The following is a 16,316-nucleotide window of genomic DNA, read 5'->3' on the forward strand; positions in this document are numbered from 1 at the left end:
AAAAGCATATTTTATGACTGCCTTGGGACAGACAAATGTAACCCAGGCTGGATTATATTCACTCTGCTTTCTGATTTTAAAAGAAACTAAACATTTTCACAGGCCCTTAAGGTGCCATGGGCCCTAGGCATTCTGCCTCCTGTGCCTAACAGGGAAGTAGGCCCTGCCTCAATGCAGATGAGATTGTCACGTGCTGGGTGAGGATGGTGGGTTTCTTCTGGGGAGTGGAAGAGGCTGTGGCTGAAAAAGACAACTGAAGACGAATTCTTTGTTGATGAGAAGAGATTATATTTGTCTTGTTCTTTTTTTAAAAATAGCCATACATAAATGATTTAGCCAAAGGCATGAAATGTCATTTCGGTTCAAGTGATTGTGAAGCGTTTTTGATTTAATGAAAAATCATAAAATGATCCAGAAAAAATAGGAGACTGCAATTCATAGAAATGCTATTTTGTGCGATTTTATCTGATTTGGAATGGGGTTGAGGAGAAGTAATTGATGAAATGTTATGAAATGCTAGAATTTAAATAGGCCTGATGTAAATAATGAAGCATGCTTTCAGGCTTTCAAAATACACAATTCTAGTCTCAGTTTAAAAAGTGGTCAGTTGGAGCCAATCTAAACATATATAGAGACTGATAGCAGCAACCATGGCATAGAATACATGTTTCCTTCAAAGTTTTAAATTACCTATTTGCCTAGAGTCTGAACCCTGCTAGAAGGCCTTTGAAAAAGCATTGAAGGGGGAGAAAAATCCCTCAAACAACTTACATAGTATTTGTCCATGGGATTTGAATGGCTCTTAGCTAGTAACTGGTATTTGCAATCTTTTATGGAGGTCTTTAAAAGCAAACAAACACATAAGAACAGGGGACTGAAGTAGTATACTGAACACATTCTGAATGTTATGGAGGACACAACAGGATACTTACACATCTTCATTTTGTGCACTTAACCATGGCTGCGTGCTGCACAAGACAATGGGTAAGTGTAACATATGGGTTAATTTTGGCACTATGGCTGCTATTAATGCAAAACCAGGACAACACAAAGACAATATCACACGTTTCCATTCTGTCAAGAGTGGTGGGTGCAAGTGCTCTCAGGACCCAGTAATAGAAGAGCAGATGAATGTAAAACCAACAGGAAAGCCATCATCAGTGCAAAGAAAATGCAGAGATAATTTTTTTTTTTTTTTGAGATGGAGTCTCACTCTGTCACCCAGCTGGAGTGCAGTGGCGTGATCTTGGCTCACTGCAGCCTCCGACTCCCTGGTTCAAGTGATTCTCCTGCCTCAACCTCCTGAGTAGCTGGGATTACAGGTATGTGCCATCATGCCCAGCTAATTTTTGTATTTTTAGTAGAGATGGAATTTCACCGTGTTGGCCAGAATGGTTTCGATCTCCTGACCTCGTGATCCCGCCTGCCTCGGCCTCCCAAAGTGCTGGGATTATAGGCGTGAGCCACTGTTCCCAGCCCAAATGAGATAATCTTACTCTGACCCCAGGTGTGTTCAGACCGGAAGTGCTATGGCTGGATCTCACCCAGATGTCAATGATGACTGTGGGGCTCACATCAGTGAATGAGGCAGGGTGGGCTGGTCACAGCTGTCCTGCTTAGAGGGAGCAGAACTCTCTAGGTGACCACAGTTTTATACCCACCCTGATTGTCTCAACAATGAAGTTGCTGTGGCTTTTATGGAAGAGCGATTTCTAGGTTGTCTTTCATTTTATGTTGATATCATGGTTTTTAGAGTACTTGGCAGTGGGGGAGACGGTGATGACAGGCAAAGATGTGTCGTACAAGAGGAGGAAACAGCCCTGTGGCTTCAGCCAGCTGTTGCCCTGGTGGAATGTGGGCAAGACTGGCCAAGCTTTCTGACTGTCCAAGAAAAGCCAGTAATCTGAAATTCTTTTGTGTGAAATCTCCCAATTTCTAAATGTTGCTGAATCATTCAAAGATTTAAAAGACATTAAGAAGAACATGACAATGAGGAAGAAATGACAAACATCAGCAAACCCCATTTCCCAGACTGCCAGTTCATAACCCAGTTCACAGACTACCAACTCACAGGGGAATCTGAGCCTTTGTAGAAACCAGTGAGGGTTGAACAAAGCCCTTTAATAAATAGTAAAAAGGAAAATCTCATCTTTCCTTTGGAATTTTAGCCAAACAACACTATTTAACAATGTGTTCTCTATCTTCAACCTATAGGAAGAAACCCTTTCCTTAACCTACACAAAAAGTAAATAAATCTATGGCAAGGATTTTTTTTTTTACAACATCAATGAATGGTTTAAATTTGATTTTTTTTTTTAGTTTATGTCTTTCCCAGTTGCTATCATGGGTTAAAAGAGATTGCAGAATATTGCACAAAAGGAAAGAAATATGAAGTTGCTTCAAAAGATGAAAAAACAGTAATGGGCAGATTTAAAAAAAAATGGTCAAGAAAATATCCAAACAAACTTAAATATCACCAGAGAGTTTGCCAATAAGTCCATAAAGCAAAAAGATTATTAACCTCAAGACAGAGCTACTGTTGGGATCACAGGAAAACCATCAGCTGTGCACCATTTTTATTGACACTTCAGGGTAAACTAATAAAACTCCCCATTTCAATTAAATTTTGGAAACTCATGTTCCCTTTTTCTTAAATGCTGTAAACCAGCTTATAACCACACAGCCCCTTTTTTCTAAAATCTCCTCTTGGCTGAGGACGTGGAGCCAATGGCACATTCTAGCTTTTTTCTTACTATGGCTTTCCTGGACACAGGCGGCTATAAGACGTGGTGTTAATGAAAGGGGGAATTGTAACTATATGGTTTTCATTTTTGCAGGTGAGCTTGTTGAGCCATTTTGAAATCAAGTGCTCCTTTAGGGTGTGCTTAGTGTTCCTTTTCAGGGGTTCCTGGAATCATGTCCGAGCTGAAACGGATCTTGGGGAATTTTAGTACAGATTTTACAGACTGGAGAATTGAGGCCCAGAATGTCTAACCCTGCCAGAGCCAAAGAGCAAGAAAGAGTCAACTTCAATTCCATGTCTTCGGTAGGTATCCTTCTAAATTGACTCCCACTTACCCCTGCCTCCTGGTATTCATGGCTCTGTGTAGTCTTCTTCCTTTGAACGTGGGCTGGACCTAGTGACATGCTTCTGATGAATGGAACACAGCAGAAGTGATGGATGTCACTTCTGTGTAAGTCACAAAAGACTGTGGCTGCCATCATGCTTGCCTTCTCTTTTTCTGACACACACACACACTCTCTCTCTCTGGCTCTTCCCACATGCTTGCTCTAATAAAGCCAGCTGGAGAGGCCCATGGGACAAGGAACTGAGGGAGGCCATCCACCATTGCAATGAAGGAACAGAGGCCCTCAGCCCAGTCACCCTGGAGGGACTGAATTCCAACAACAACTATGAGTGAGCCCAGAATTGGAGCCTTCAGATGAGACCACAACCCTGGCTAACACCTTGATTGCAGCTTTGTGAGAGATCCTAAGCCAGAGGCCCCCAGCTAAGTGATACATGGATTTCTGACCCACAGAAACTGTAAGTTACTCTATTTCCATAGTTTGGGGGAATATGATACACAGCAATAGATAGCTACCATGATGTCCAGGGCTCTTGACTCTAAGGCCGGCATTCTTTGTTCCATTGGCTGCCTTTATATTCTTTGTAGATATCCTCATCCTATTAGTGATCACTGGCAGAACAATGTACTAGTTAATGTCCAGGATATTTATATTCTTTGTAGATATCCACATCCTATTAGTGATCACTGGCAGAACAATGTACTAGTTAATGTCCAGGATATAAAGATGAGAGTGGCAGAGTCCTTAGTATCACTGCATTTTGCTTTAGGACTAGAACTAAATTTTATTTTTATTTATTTATATATATATATTTATTTAAGTTCTAGGGTACATGTGCACAATGTGCAGGTTTGTTACATATGTATACATGTGCCATGTTGGTGTGCTGCACCCGTTAACTCGTCATTTACATTAGGTATATCTCCTAATGCTATCCCTCCCCCCTCCCCCCACCCCCCCACAACAGGCCCCGGTGTGTGATGTTCCCCTTCCTGTGTCCAAGTGTTCTCATTGTTCAGTTCCCACCTATGAGTGAGAACATGTGGTGTTTGGTTTCTTGTCCTTGTGATAGTTTGCTGAGAATGATGGTTTCCAGCTTCATCCATGTCCCTACAAAGGACATGAACTCATCATTTTTTATGGCTGCATAGTATTCCATGGTGTATATGTGCCACATTTTCTTTATCCAGTGTATCATTGGTGGGCATTTGGGTTGGTTCCAAGTCTCTGATATTGTGAACAGTGTTGCAGTAAACATACATGTGCATGTGTCTTTATAGTATAATGATTTATAATCCTTTGGGTATACACCCAGTAATGGGATTCCCGGGTCAAATGGTATTTCTAGTTCTAGATCCCTGAGGAATCACCACACTGTCTTCCACAATGGTTGAACTAGTTTACAGTCCCACCAACTGCGTAAAAGTGTTCCTATTTCTCCCCATCCTCTCCAGCACCTGTTGTTTCCTGACTTTTTAATGATTGCCATTCTAACTGGTGTGAGATGATATCTCATTGTGGTTTTGATTTGCATTTCTCTGATGGCCAGTGATGATGAGCATTTGTTCATGTGTCTGTTGGCTGCATAAATGTCTTCTTTTGAGAAGTGTCTGTTCATATGCTTTGCCCACTTTTTGATGGGGTTTTTTGTTTTTTTCTTGTAAATTGGTTTGAGTTCTTTGTAGATTCTGTATATTAGCCCTTTGTCAGATGAGTAGATTGCACAAATTTTCTCCATTCTGTAGGTTGCCTGTTCACTCTGATGGTAGTTTCTTTTGCTGTGCAGAAGCACTTTAGTTTAATTAGATCCCATTTGTCAATTTTGGCTTTTGTTGCCCTTGCTTTTGGTGTTTTAGACATGAAGTCCTTGCCCATGCCTATGTCCTGAATGATATTGCCTAGGTTTTCTTCTAGGGTTTTTATGGTTTTAGGTCTAACATTTAAGTCTTTAATCCATCTTGAATTAATTTTTGTATAAGGTGTAAGGAAGGGATCCAGTTTCAGCTTTCTACATATGGCTAGAACTAAATTTTAAACTGGCCATCTTAATGGGATACAACAGGGCTTCCAAATAAGACTAGTTTCCTTATTGGGAAAATGAATATGACAATGCCTGTATCATTGTTCTATTGTAAGAAATAAGAAATGCTTACACACACACAATGCTCTCTGTGTGCTAAGCTCTACACCAAGCACTTTATTAATATTAACTCATTTAATTCTCATAATTTTATGATGAAGACAGTAGCATCACCCTTCATTTTACAGACAGGGAAATTGAGGCATATAGATTTTTTAAAAGATTACACTGGTGAAAGGGGCAGAAAAAAGATTCACACCTGAGGCAGTCGTTGAGTTCTAGAGTCTGTGTTTTAACAATTTTACTTTCTTGCTTTTAGAACAATGAAGAATAATGGAACAACATATATAATATCTTAGCACAGTACTCAATACATATTAAGTGCTCAATATGTGGCTGCTATTATTATTATTAAAGATACACTTCCATTGTGGCATTGGCTGGCAATGGCAGATCCTGCATATAACAAAGATTTTATGAGGTTTTGATGAAAGCTGACCTGAAGCACTCAAATTCTTTAGGATATCTGTCAAGTGAAAATGCCAGCATTTAAAAATGCTTGGATCTAAAGATATCAGGATACTTTCTATTGAATGTGATCTAAAGCAAACAAACAGCTAGCCAAAAATTTCTCCTCTGTCTTGCTTAGGCTAAGAAGCAAACGTATTGTCACGCATAACTGAACATTCAGAGGCAGGATTGGCTTCAGGCAGGCTGGATTCAGGCTCATACAATGTCATCTGGATTTATTCCTCCTGCCATCTGCTATGCTAGCTTTATCCTAAGACTACATGCAATAGTGCCCATCATCTCCAATCCACGCCCTTCTGTCATCATGGAGAGATGATTCAGTAGCTCCATCTTTATATGTTTCCAAGTTTGGGCCACATGAAAGAATGAAAACCTTGTAGAGATTAAAAAATTAAAGATTCATTCTGATTGGACTGGCTTAGTCACATGCCCATTTCTGATTCATATCAGAGAGATATGGTGGTTTGAGACCAGGTCATGTGCTCTTCTCTCGGAGGTGTAAGTGGAGCCATATCCTGACCCATGAACTAGAGCAGAATGGGCTACTATCCGAGAAACTGGAAACTGATGTCAGGGGCTCACTGCAAAATGTTGAAGCCTTAACATATCTACATGTTTGATGTCTAGTTCTTTATAGAGAGTAAATATATGAGTCTTTCTTCCATCATTTTGATTCTTGCTTTTTGTCTTGCGTACTCTTTTGATCATTATTTTTCACAGTCTGCTTTCTTATATAACTCAACATTTACAATAAGGTATCCTAGCAAGCACCTTTTAAAAAAATATATAACTGCAAAAAAAGAATGGACCACTTTTCTGGGACTGTGCCTATTGAAGAAATGTGGGCTTTATTATTATCTCTTAGTTTTTTGTGTAACCTTTTAAAGTGCTTTATAGCTCTCTCTCCTCCTATATTTATCTTTCATTTGAAACAAGTGAAAAACGGGATCAATTCTTGGCATCAGAAGGAAATGAATACCTAGCAAAACTGCATCACTTTGGAAACCAGTGCAATGAATAACTACACTTAAGCTTTCAACAACACAATTCATAGTTGAATTCTTTATACGGCTGATATGTCTTGGATGTCACACAAGGGATTCAGTTACATCTTGTATTAGTTATCTATGGCTGTGTAACAAATCACCCCAAAATTTAGCAGCTAGAAACAACACACATTTATTGTCTCACAATTTCCATAGTTGAAGAATCTGGGAGCGGCTCAGCTGGATAGCTCTGGCTCAGAGTCTCTCACAAGACTGTACTCAAGGTGTCAGCCGGGGCAGAGTCATCTCAAGGCTCAGCTGTGGGAAGGTCTGCTTCGCAGCTCACATATGTGGCCATTGTCAGATCTCAGAAGCTCTGCTTCCAAGCTTACTCACATGGGGCTCTCCACTGGTCTGTTTCACGACGTGGCACGTGGCTTCCCCTAGAGCAAGCAATGCATGAGAGAGTGAAAGAGAGCACCCAATAGGGAAGCACAGGGTTTCTGTAACTTCATTTTGAAAATGACATCCCATCACTTCTGCCATGTTCTCTTCCTAGAAGCAAGCTGATAAGTCCAGCCCACAGTCACGTGGAGGGGATTACCCAAAGGAAGGAATACCAGGAGACTAGAAGGCAGGACATTGAGGACCACCTTAAGAGCCTGCCCACTACACTTCTATACTCAGAGGACTGTGTTACAGGACAATTTAATCTCTAGGCAAACACAGAACCAATAAGACTATAAAGCAAATAGTTTTATAAGATCCCAGTGTGGTCTGTATAGGCATTTATTTTTCAAAATTTGATTGTTTTTTTCTCTTTAGCTGACAACATTGATTTTATTTGAGGGAGAAAAAAACCCACCAACTTAATTATTGATTTCATTTGAAAAGACTTTTTAACATTTGGAGACTTCTGGATATACTTTGAGAGTAAAAAAAAGAAACAGAACTGAAGATTCACCTACTAAAGAAATGGCTCTTGGCCGGGTGTGGTGGCTCACGCCTGTAATCCCAGCACTTTGGGAGGCCGAGGCAGGTGGATCACCTGAGGTTGGGAGTTCGAGACCAGTCTGACCAACATGGAGAAACCCCATCTCTACTAAAAATATAAAATTAGCCAAATGTGTTAGCTGGCGCCTGTAATCCCAGCTACTCAGGAGGCTGAGGCAGGAGAATCACTTGAACCCGGGAGATGGAGGTTGCAGTGAGCTGAGATCATGCCATTGCACTCCAGCTTGGACAACAAGAGCGAAACTCTGGCTAAAAAAAGAAATGGCTCTTAATTTTACCAGGTCTGCTTTACAGCTTTGTATGTATAAAGCATATTGACACATTGAAAGGAAACAATTGGGAAATATCTCAGTGAATTAACAAAGGCTGTGTGACTAAAGAAAAGATTACGTTTAATTTTATAGAAAATGGACTTATAGAGATGAAAAATGCTGTAGAAATGGACTGATACAAGGCAACCCAACCATTTTTCACTCTTACATGTGAGTATGGTTTTGATTCTATTCAAACTCTGGCTTTTCTAGAAAAAAAAAAAGAGTAACTGGCTAGGAAGTTATTCATTTCCCTTTATGCTTGGGAATGAAATAAAATGTGTTCCTCTTTTTGAAGTTGTGCGTGCTTTCCTTTCCATCGAGGTTACTTATGAGGCACATGGAAATAAGGGAATCAAATTTCTTCCTCTTCCTGTGCTACAAACCTTTATAAAGGTTGCTATAAATGTCATAAATGCCTTGTTTCCTGAAAAGTAATTTCCCTGTCAGTCCGATCTGTTCCTTTGAGATACCATATTATTGGTCTATGATGATTTCTTTAAAGTGCATCAAAGTATATGCTTTAGTGTATTTTTCTTATTTCACTACCTTACAGTGAATTTCTCACTAATTTCAAGGCTTGCTCCTAAGTCACCAATTATTCATAAAGGATTGCTTTATTTTATCCTCCTAATGAAATGCACTAAAGTTGAAGAAAAGCCCTTAACAGAGCATAAAATGCCAAAAAGACCTTAGGAAATTATAAGTCCTTCCAGCTAAAATGTGAATTTAACTACAAGAAGAGGAAGAAGCAGGAGAAAGAACATGCTTAGAAATGGTGGCATGATGAGTCCTATAGAGGTGGACAGAGGAGAAAGGAAGAGTCATAGTTCAGCATTTATGGCTTCTGTATTGTCAATATCCATCAGATGCATTAAAAACAATCCTAGAAACGAACAGAAAGGCCAGGAATGCAACAGCAATCACAGTGATGGTCCTAAAGCATCTAAACCTCCTCTGACCCCACAGTGTCTCTGATACCATGAAGAGTAGAAGGACAGATGAGCATGAGGGTAAATATATATATGGAAAATGTTTGTTTTTACTTGTACACCAAGAAATCACTGGCTCAAGCTCACAAAATGCAATTATATTTTATTACATTTTCCAGTTATTCAAGACTCAACTATACCAGAAAACATTTTAAAAAACACTTTTAAACAGGATGTGAATGCTTTGTATTACACAGCTTAATGTAATTGATTTAGAGTCCATGAGGAAAACCAATTTTCCTTTTTTTTGTGTGAGACATATTGATTTAAGGGAAAAAGCAGTAATTGATTGTATCTTTGGAGATCAAAGGTGAGCTGATGAGAGAGGAAACTGGAAAGGAGAGAGAAAAAGACATAGATAGAGATAAAATGAGGTCTGAATATAAACATCTATTTCTGAGATTTAACTTATTATCACTAAGTTTTCATTTTCCCCAAATAGTTCTCTTCAAGGAACAGAAATCATTTGGATTCAGATCTGCGTGCATGCAAAGAATCTGTATGGGTGCTCTTTGGCTGAGCCCATTTGTAAAATGAACAAGAAACATAGAGCTGTTAAGAAATAAGATGAGCCAGGACTTACAGGCACAGATGTACCCTCATCTTTTGGATATTTATACTGAGTTTTCTTAAGCACTCAAAACTTTGGAAGGGTTTTGAGATGCTTCATAGAGTCATTTGTCTAATTGGATATCTAGGAGAGCAATATCTAGGAAGAATGCACTCATTTCAGAAAACGAAAAGTTATTTGTAATTATAATAGTGGGGTTTTCTGCCTCTTTTTGGAACTGGTAGTGAGCATGCTGGCTCAGTTCCTCACCCTATGCCTCCTTTTCTTGCTTTTAAATCTTCTCCATTATCTCCTTTATTATCTGCTATTTATTTTACTGAAGGTAATCACTGCTTTATTAATCACTGCTTGAGTAACCACAGTGGGACTTGAAATGAGCTTGTTTGGATTGTAAAAGTCACAAATGCAGGCGGACCTCTTGAAATTTCCCTTTTTCCCTTCACTTTTATGAGAACTTCCACGTGTAGAAATGTCATGGGCGACCAGAGGTGGTTTGGTGTTTCTGAAGCTTGGAGAAAGGGAATTTGAAGATACTTTTCAGGTAGCATACACGTGGTGTGTCACGGTAAACCATAAGAAATTCTCATTGCTTACATGAAAGAGACTTGGTTTGCTTCAAGAGCAAAACAATAAAAATGGTTTTTGAAACAAAAGTAATTTAGGCATCCAGTTTGTTTTTTCGGAAATAAAAACTCAAATGTGAATTCATTTTGAAGCTGGTAATATATTTTGTTTCTAATGTAGTTGTAAGAAAGACTTATAAAAACTGGATTTCAAATAGCTTTTGCAAAATAACCTTTGCGTTTAGTTAAATAATCAGGGCCAGGTGTGGTGGCTCACACCTGTAATCCCAGCACTTTGGGCGACTGAGGTGGGTGGATCACCTGAGGTCAGGAGTTCGAGACTAGATGGAGAAACCCCATCTCTACTAAAAATACAAAATTAGCTGGGCGTGGTGGTGCATGCCTGTAATCCCAGCTACTCAGGAGGCTGAGGCAGGAGAATCACTTGAACCTGGGAGGCAGAGGTTGCAGTGAGCAAGATCACACCATTGCACTCCAGCCTGGGCATCAAGAGCGAAACTCCGTCTCAAAAAAAAAAAAAAAATCAGAAGGGAATTTCAATTTTCCTTGAAATACTACTAGATCTTAGAAAGTAGGGGCGTTATCACCGCAAAAACATGCCAAATTGTAAGGACCATCGATGCTAGGAAGAAACTGCATCAACTAACGAGCAAAATAACCAGCTAACATCATAATGACAGGATCAAGTTCACACATAACAATATTAATCTTAACTGTAAATGGGCTAAATGCTCCAATTAAAAGACACAGACTGGCAAATTGGATAAAGAGTCAAGACCCATCAGTGTGCTGTATTCAGGAAACCCATCTCATGTGCAGAGACACACATAGGCTCAAAATAAAGGGATGGAGGAAGATCTACCAAGCCAATGGAAAACAAAAAAAGGCAGGGGTTGCAGTCCTAGTCTCTGATAAAACAGACGTTAAACCAACAAAGATCAAAAGAGACAAAGAAGGCCATTGCATAATGGTAAAGGGATCAATTCAACAAGAAGAACTAACTATCTTAGATATATATGCACCCAATACGGGAGCACCCAGATTCATAAAGCAAGTCCTTAGAGATCTACAAAGAGACTTAGACTCCCACACAATAATAATGGGAGACTTTAACACCCCACTGTCAACATTAGACAGATCAACGAGACAGAAAGTTAACAAGGATATCCAGGAATTGAACTCAGCTCTGCACCAAGCAGACCTAATAGACATCTATAGAACTCTCCACCCCAAATCAACAGAATACACATTCTTCTCAGCACCACACTGCACTTACTCCAAAACTGACTGCATAGTTGGAAGTAAAGCACTCCTCAGCAAATGTAAAAGAACAGAAATTATAACAAACTATCTCTGAGACCACAGTGCAATCAAACTAGAACTCAGGATTAAGAAACTCACTCAAAACTGCTCCACTACATGGAAACTGAACAACCTGCTCCTGAGTGACTACTGGGTAAATAACAAAATGAAGGCAGAAATAAAGATGTTCTTTGAAACCAACGAGAACAAAGACACAACATACCAGAATCTCTGGGACACATTTAAAGCAGTGTGTAGAAGGAAATTTATAGCACTAAATGCCCACAAGAGAAAGCAGGAAAGATCTAAAATTGACACCCTAACATCACAATTAAAAGAACTAGAGAAGCAAGAGCAAACACATTCAAAAGCTAGCAGAAGGCAAGAAATAACTAAGATCAGAGCAGAACTGAAGGAAATAGAGACACAAAAATCCCTTCAAAGAATCAATGAATCCAGGAGCTGGTTTTTTTTTGAAAAGATCAACAAAATTGATAGACCGCTAGCAAGACTAATAAAGAAGAAAAGAGAGAAGAATCAAATTGATGCAATAAAAAATGATCAAGGGGATATCACCACGGATCCCACAGAAATACGAACTACCATCAGAGAATACTACAAACACCCCTTCGCAAATAAGCTAGAAAATCTAGAAGAAATGGATAAATGCCTTGACACATACACTCTCCCAAGACCAAATCAGGAAGAAGTTGAATCTCTGAATAGACCAATAACAGGCTCTGAAACTGAGGCAATAATTAATAGCTTACCAACCAAAAAAAAGTCCAGGACCAGATGGATTCACAGCTGAATTCTACCAGAGGTACAAGGAGGAACTGGTACCATTCCTTCTGAAACTATTCCAATCAACAGAAAAAGAGGGAATCCTCCCTAACTCATTTTATAAGGCCAGCATCATCCTGATACCAAAGCCTGGCAGAGACACAACAAAAAAAGAGAATTTTAGACCAATATCCCTGATGAACATCGATGCAAAAATCCTCAATAAAATACTGGCAAACCGAATCCAGCAGCACATCAAAAAGCTTATCCACCATGATCAAGTGGGCTTCATCCCTGGGATGCAAGGCTGGTTCAACATATGCAAATCAATAAATGTAATCCAGCATATGAACAGAACCAATGACAAAAACCACATGATTATCTCAATAGATGCAGAAAAGACCTTTGACAAAATTCAACAACCCTTCATGCTAAAAACTCTCAATAAATTAGGTATTGATGGGACATATCTCAAAATAATAAGAGCTATTTATGACAAATGCACAGCCAATGTCATACTGAATGGGCGAAAACTGGAAGTATTCTCTTGAAAACTGACACAAGACAGGGATGCCGTCTCTCGCCACTCCTATTCAACATAGTGTTGGAAGTTCTGGCCAGGGCAGTCAGGCATGAGAAAGAAATAAAGGGTATTCAATTAGGAAAAGAGGAAGTCAAATTGTCCCTGTCTGCAGAGACATGATTGTATGTCTAGAAAACCCCATTGCCTCAGCCCAAAATCTCCTTAAGCTGATAAGCAACTTCAGCAAAGTCTCAGGATACAAAATCAATGTACAAAAATCACAAGCATTCTTATACACCAATAGCAGACAAACAGAGAGCCAAATCATGAGTGACCTCCCATTCACAATTGCTTCAAAGAGAATAAAATACCTAGGAATCCAACTTACAAGGGATGTGAAGGACCTCTTCCAGGAGAACTACAAACCACTGCTCACCGAAATAAAAGAGGATACAAACAAACGGAAGAACATTCCATGCTCATGGATAGGAAGAATCAATATCCTGAAAATGGCCATATGCCCAAGGTAATTTATAGATTCAATGCCATCCCCATCAAGCTACCAATGACTTTCTTCACAGAATTGGAAAAAACTAAAGTTCATATGGAACCAAAAAAGAGCCCGCATTGCCAAGTCAAAAGAACAAAGCTGGAGGCATCATGCTACCCGACTTCAAACTATACTACAAGGCTACAGTAACCAAAACAGCATGGTACTGGTACCAAAACAGAGATATAGGCCAATGGAACAGAACGGAGCCCTCAGAAATAATACCACACATTGACAACTATCTGATCTTTGACAAACCAGACAAAAACAAGATATTGGGAAAGGATTCCCTATTTAACAAATGGTGCTGGGAAAACTGGCTAGCCATACGTAGAAAGCTGAAACTGGATCCCTTCCTTATTCCTTATACAAAAATTAGTTCAAGATGGATTAAAGACTTAAATGTTAGACCTAAAACCACAAAAACCCTAGAAGAAAACCTAGGTAATACCATTCAGGACACAGGCATGGGCAAGGACTTCATGTCTAAAACACCAAAAGCAATGGCAACAAAAGCCAAAATTGACAAATGGAATCTAATTAAACTAAAGCGCTTGTGCACAGCAAAAGAAACTACCATCAGAGTGAACAGGCAACCTACAGAATGGGAGGAAATTTTTGCAATCTACTCATCTGACAAAGGGCTAATATACAGAATCTACAAAGAACACAAACAAATTTACAAGAAAACAACAACCCCATCAAAAAGTGGGCAAAGGATATGAACAGACACTTCTCAAAAGAAGACATTTATGCAGCCAACAGACACATGAAAAAATGCTCATCGTCACTGGCCATCAGAGAAATGAAAATCAAAACCACAATGAGATATCATCTCACACCAGTTAGAATGGCAATCATTAAAAAGTCAGGAAACAACAGGTGCTGGAGAGGATGGGGAGGAATAGGAACACTTTTACACTGTTGGTGGGACTGTAAACCATTGTGGAAGACAGTGTGGTGATTCCTCAGGGATCTAGAACTAGAAATACCATTTGACCCAGCCATCCCATTACTGGGTATATGCCCAAACGATTATAAATCATGCTGCTATAAAGACACATGCACTCGTATGTTTATTGTGGCACCATTCACAATAGCAAGGACCTGGAACCAACCCAAATGTCCAACAACGATAGACTGGATTAAGAAAATGTGGCATATATACACCATGGAATACTATGCAGCCATAAAAAATGATGAGTTCATGTCCTTTGTAGGGACATGGATGAAGCTGGAAACCATCATTCTCAGCAAACTATCGCAAGGACAAAAACCAAAACATCTCATGTTCTCACTCATAGGTGGGAACTGAACAATGAGAACACATGGACACAGGAAGGGGGACATCACACACTGGGGCCTGTTGTGGGGTGGGGGGAGAGGGGAGGGATAGCATTAGGAGATATACATAATGTAAAGGACAAGTTAATGGGTGCAGCACACCAACATGGCACATGTATACATATTTAACAACCTGCACGTTGTGCACATGTACCCTAAAACTTAAAGTATAATAATAAAAAGAAAAAGAAAGTAGGGGCATTATGAATCTACACAGGTGATAATATTTCATACACACACACACACGCACACACACACACACACACACACACACACACAGAACATCATGTAAAAACTGGTGAAATCTGAATAATGCCAATATTTGAGTTAATACTATAATACCAGTGTCAATTTCCTGGTTTGACACTGTACTCCATTTATGTAAAATACGTCATTATTTGGGGAAGCTGACTGAAGGGTACACATACGGTAACTCTGATTTTCTGCAACTTCTTGAGAATTCAAATTTGAGAAAAATGAAGATCAGGAACGTAAGAAGAAACTGAAGTTATTTAGAGCTATGTCTTGATGCTTCTTTTCTCATTTCTTTCATACACACTTCGCCTAGGAGCTTTAAATACCATATAGATGCTGACACACCCAATTTATATCTCCTGGATGTATCTCTCTTCTGAGTTCCAAGGTCATACCTAATTGCCTATTTGACATCTTCTTTTAGTACTATCACAGGCATCTCAAAAGTTTTAAATCCAAGAGTGAGTTTTTAAAAAATTTCAGTAGTTTTGGGGAGTACAAGTGATTTTTGGTTACATGGATAAGTTTTAGTGGTGTTTCTAATATTTTAATGTACTCGTCACTGTACCCAATATGTTGCCTGTTATCCCTCACCCCCACAACTCTCCCCCACAACAGGTCCCCAAAGTCCATTATATCATTCTTATGCCTTTGTGTCCTCATAGCTTAGCTACCACTTATGAGAAAATACAATGTTTGATTTTCCATTGCTGAGTTACTTCACTTAGAATAATGACCTCCAGCATCATCCAAGTTGCATTCCTTTTTATGGCTGAGTAGTATTCCATGGTGTATATATACCACATCTTCTTTATCCACTCATAGGTTGATGGGCATTTAGGTTGGTTCCATATCTTTGCAATTGCAAATTGTGCTGCAATAAACATGAATGTGCATATGTCTTTTTAATATCATGACTTATTTTTCTTTGGGTAGGTACCCAGTAGTGGGATTACTGGATCTAATGGTAGTTTTACTTTTAGTTTTTCAAGGATTCCTGTGAGTGAGTTTTTGAGCAAGTTCCCTACCCCCACATTTCAGCTGCGTGTTGTACTTATTCAGGTTAAGCCTGGAAATGATCCCATCTCTAACCAGCCTCTGCTCCCAACATCCAGTCTACCACCAAACCCAAGCAATTTTACCCTCAAAGAACCGTTGGAAACTCTTAATGTATTTTTCTTACGGTTTTCATTATGGAAAATAGTAAGCATTTACAGAATAAAGATAATACCATAATGAATCCCTGTGTAGCTATCATCCAGCCTCCAAAATATTATATTCAACTCATGTCCAGTTTTATTTTCTCTCCTCTCCATTTCCTCCTCTTCAGTGTATTTTGAAGCCTATCGTAAGTATCATATTATTTCTTCTGTAACTATTTCAACATACTTTTCTAAAAA

General features: G+C 39.2%; 1 long non-coding RNA gene across 1 annotated transcript in view; it reads left to right on the forward strand.

Annotated features, from left to right (window-relative positions):
- The first annotated feature begins 1,220 nt into the window (after positions 1-1,220).
- Positions 1,221-16,316, forward strand: part of LOC134757779 (uncharacterized) — a 40,138-nt gene continuing 25,042 nt past the window's right edge. The window contains exons 1-2 of the long non-coding RNA XR_010132271.1: positions 1,221-3,046; positions 3,301-3,547. This is a non-coding gene — a long non-coding RNA (uncharacterized lncRNA). The remainder of the gene's footprint in view (positions 3,047-3,300; positions 3,548-16,316) is intronic.

This window comes from Gorilla gorilla, chromosome 21, assembly GCF_029281585.2.
Source record: "Gorilla gorilla gorilla isolate KB3781 chromosome 21, NHGRI_mGorGor1-v2.1_pri, whole genome shotgun sequence".
NCBI classification, from domain to species: domain Eukaryota; kingdom Metazoa; phylum Chordata; class Mammalia; order Primates; family Hominidae; genus Gorilla; species Gorilla gorilla.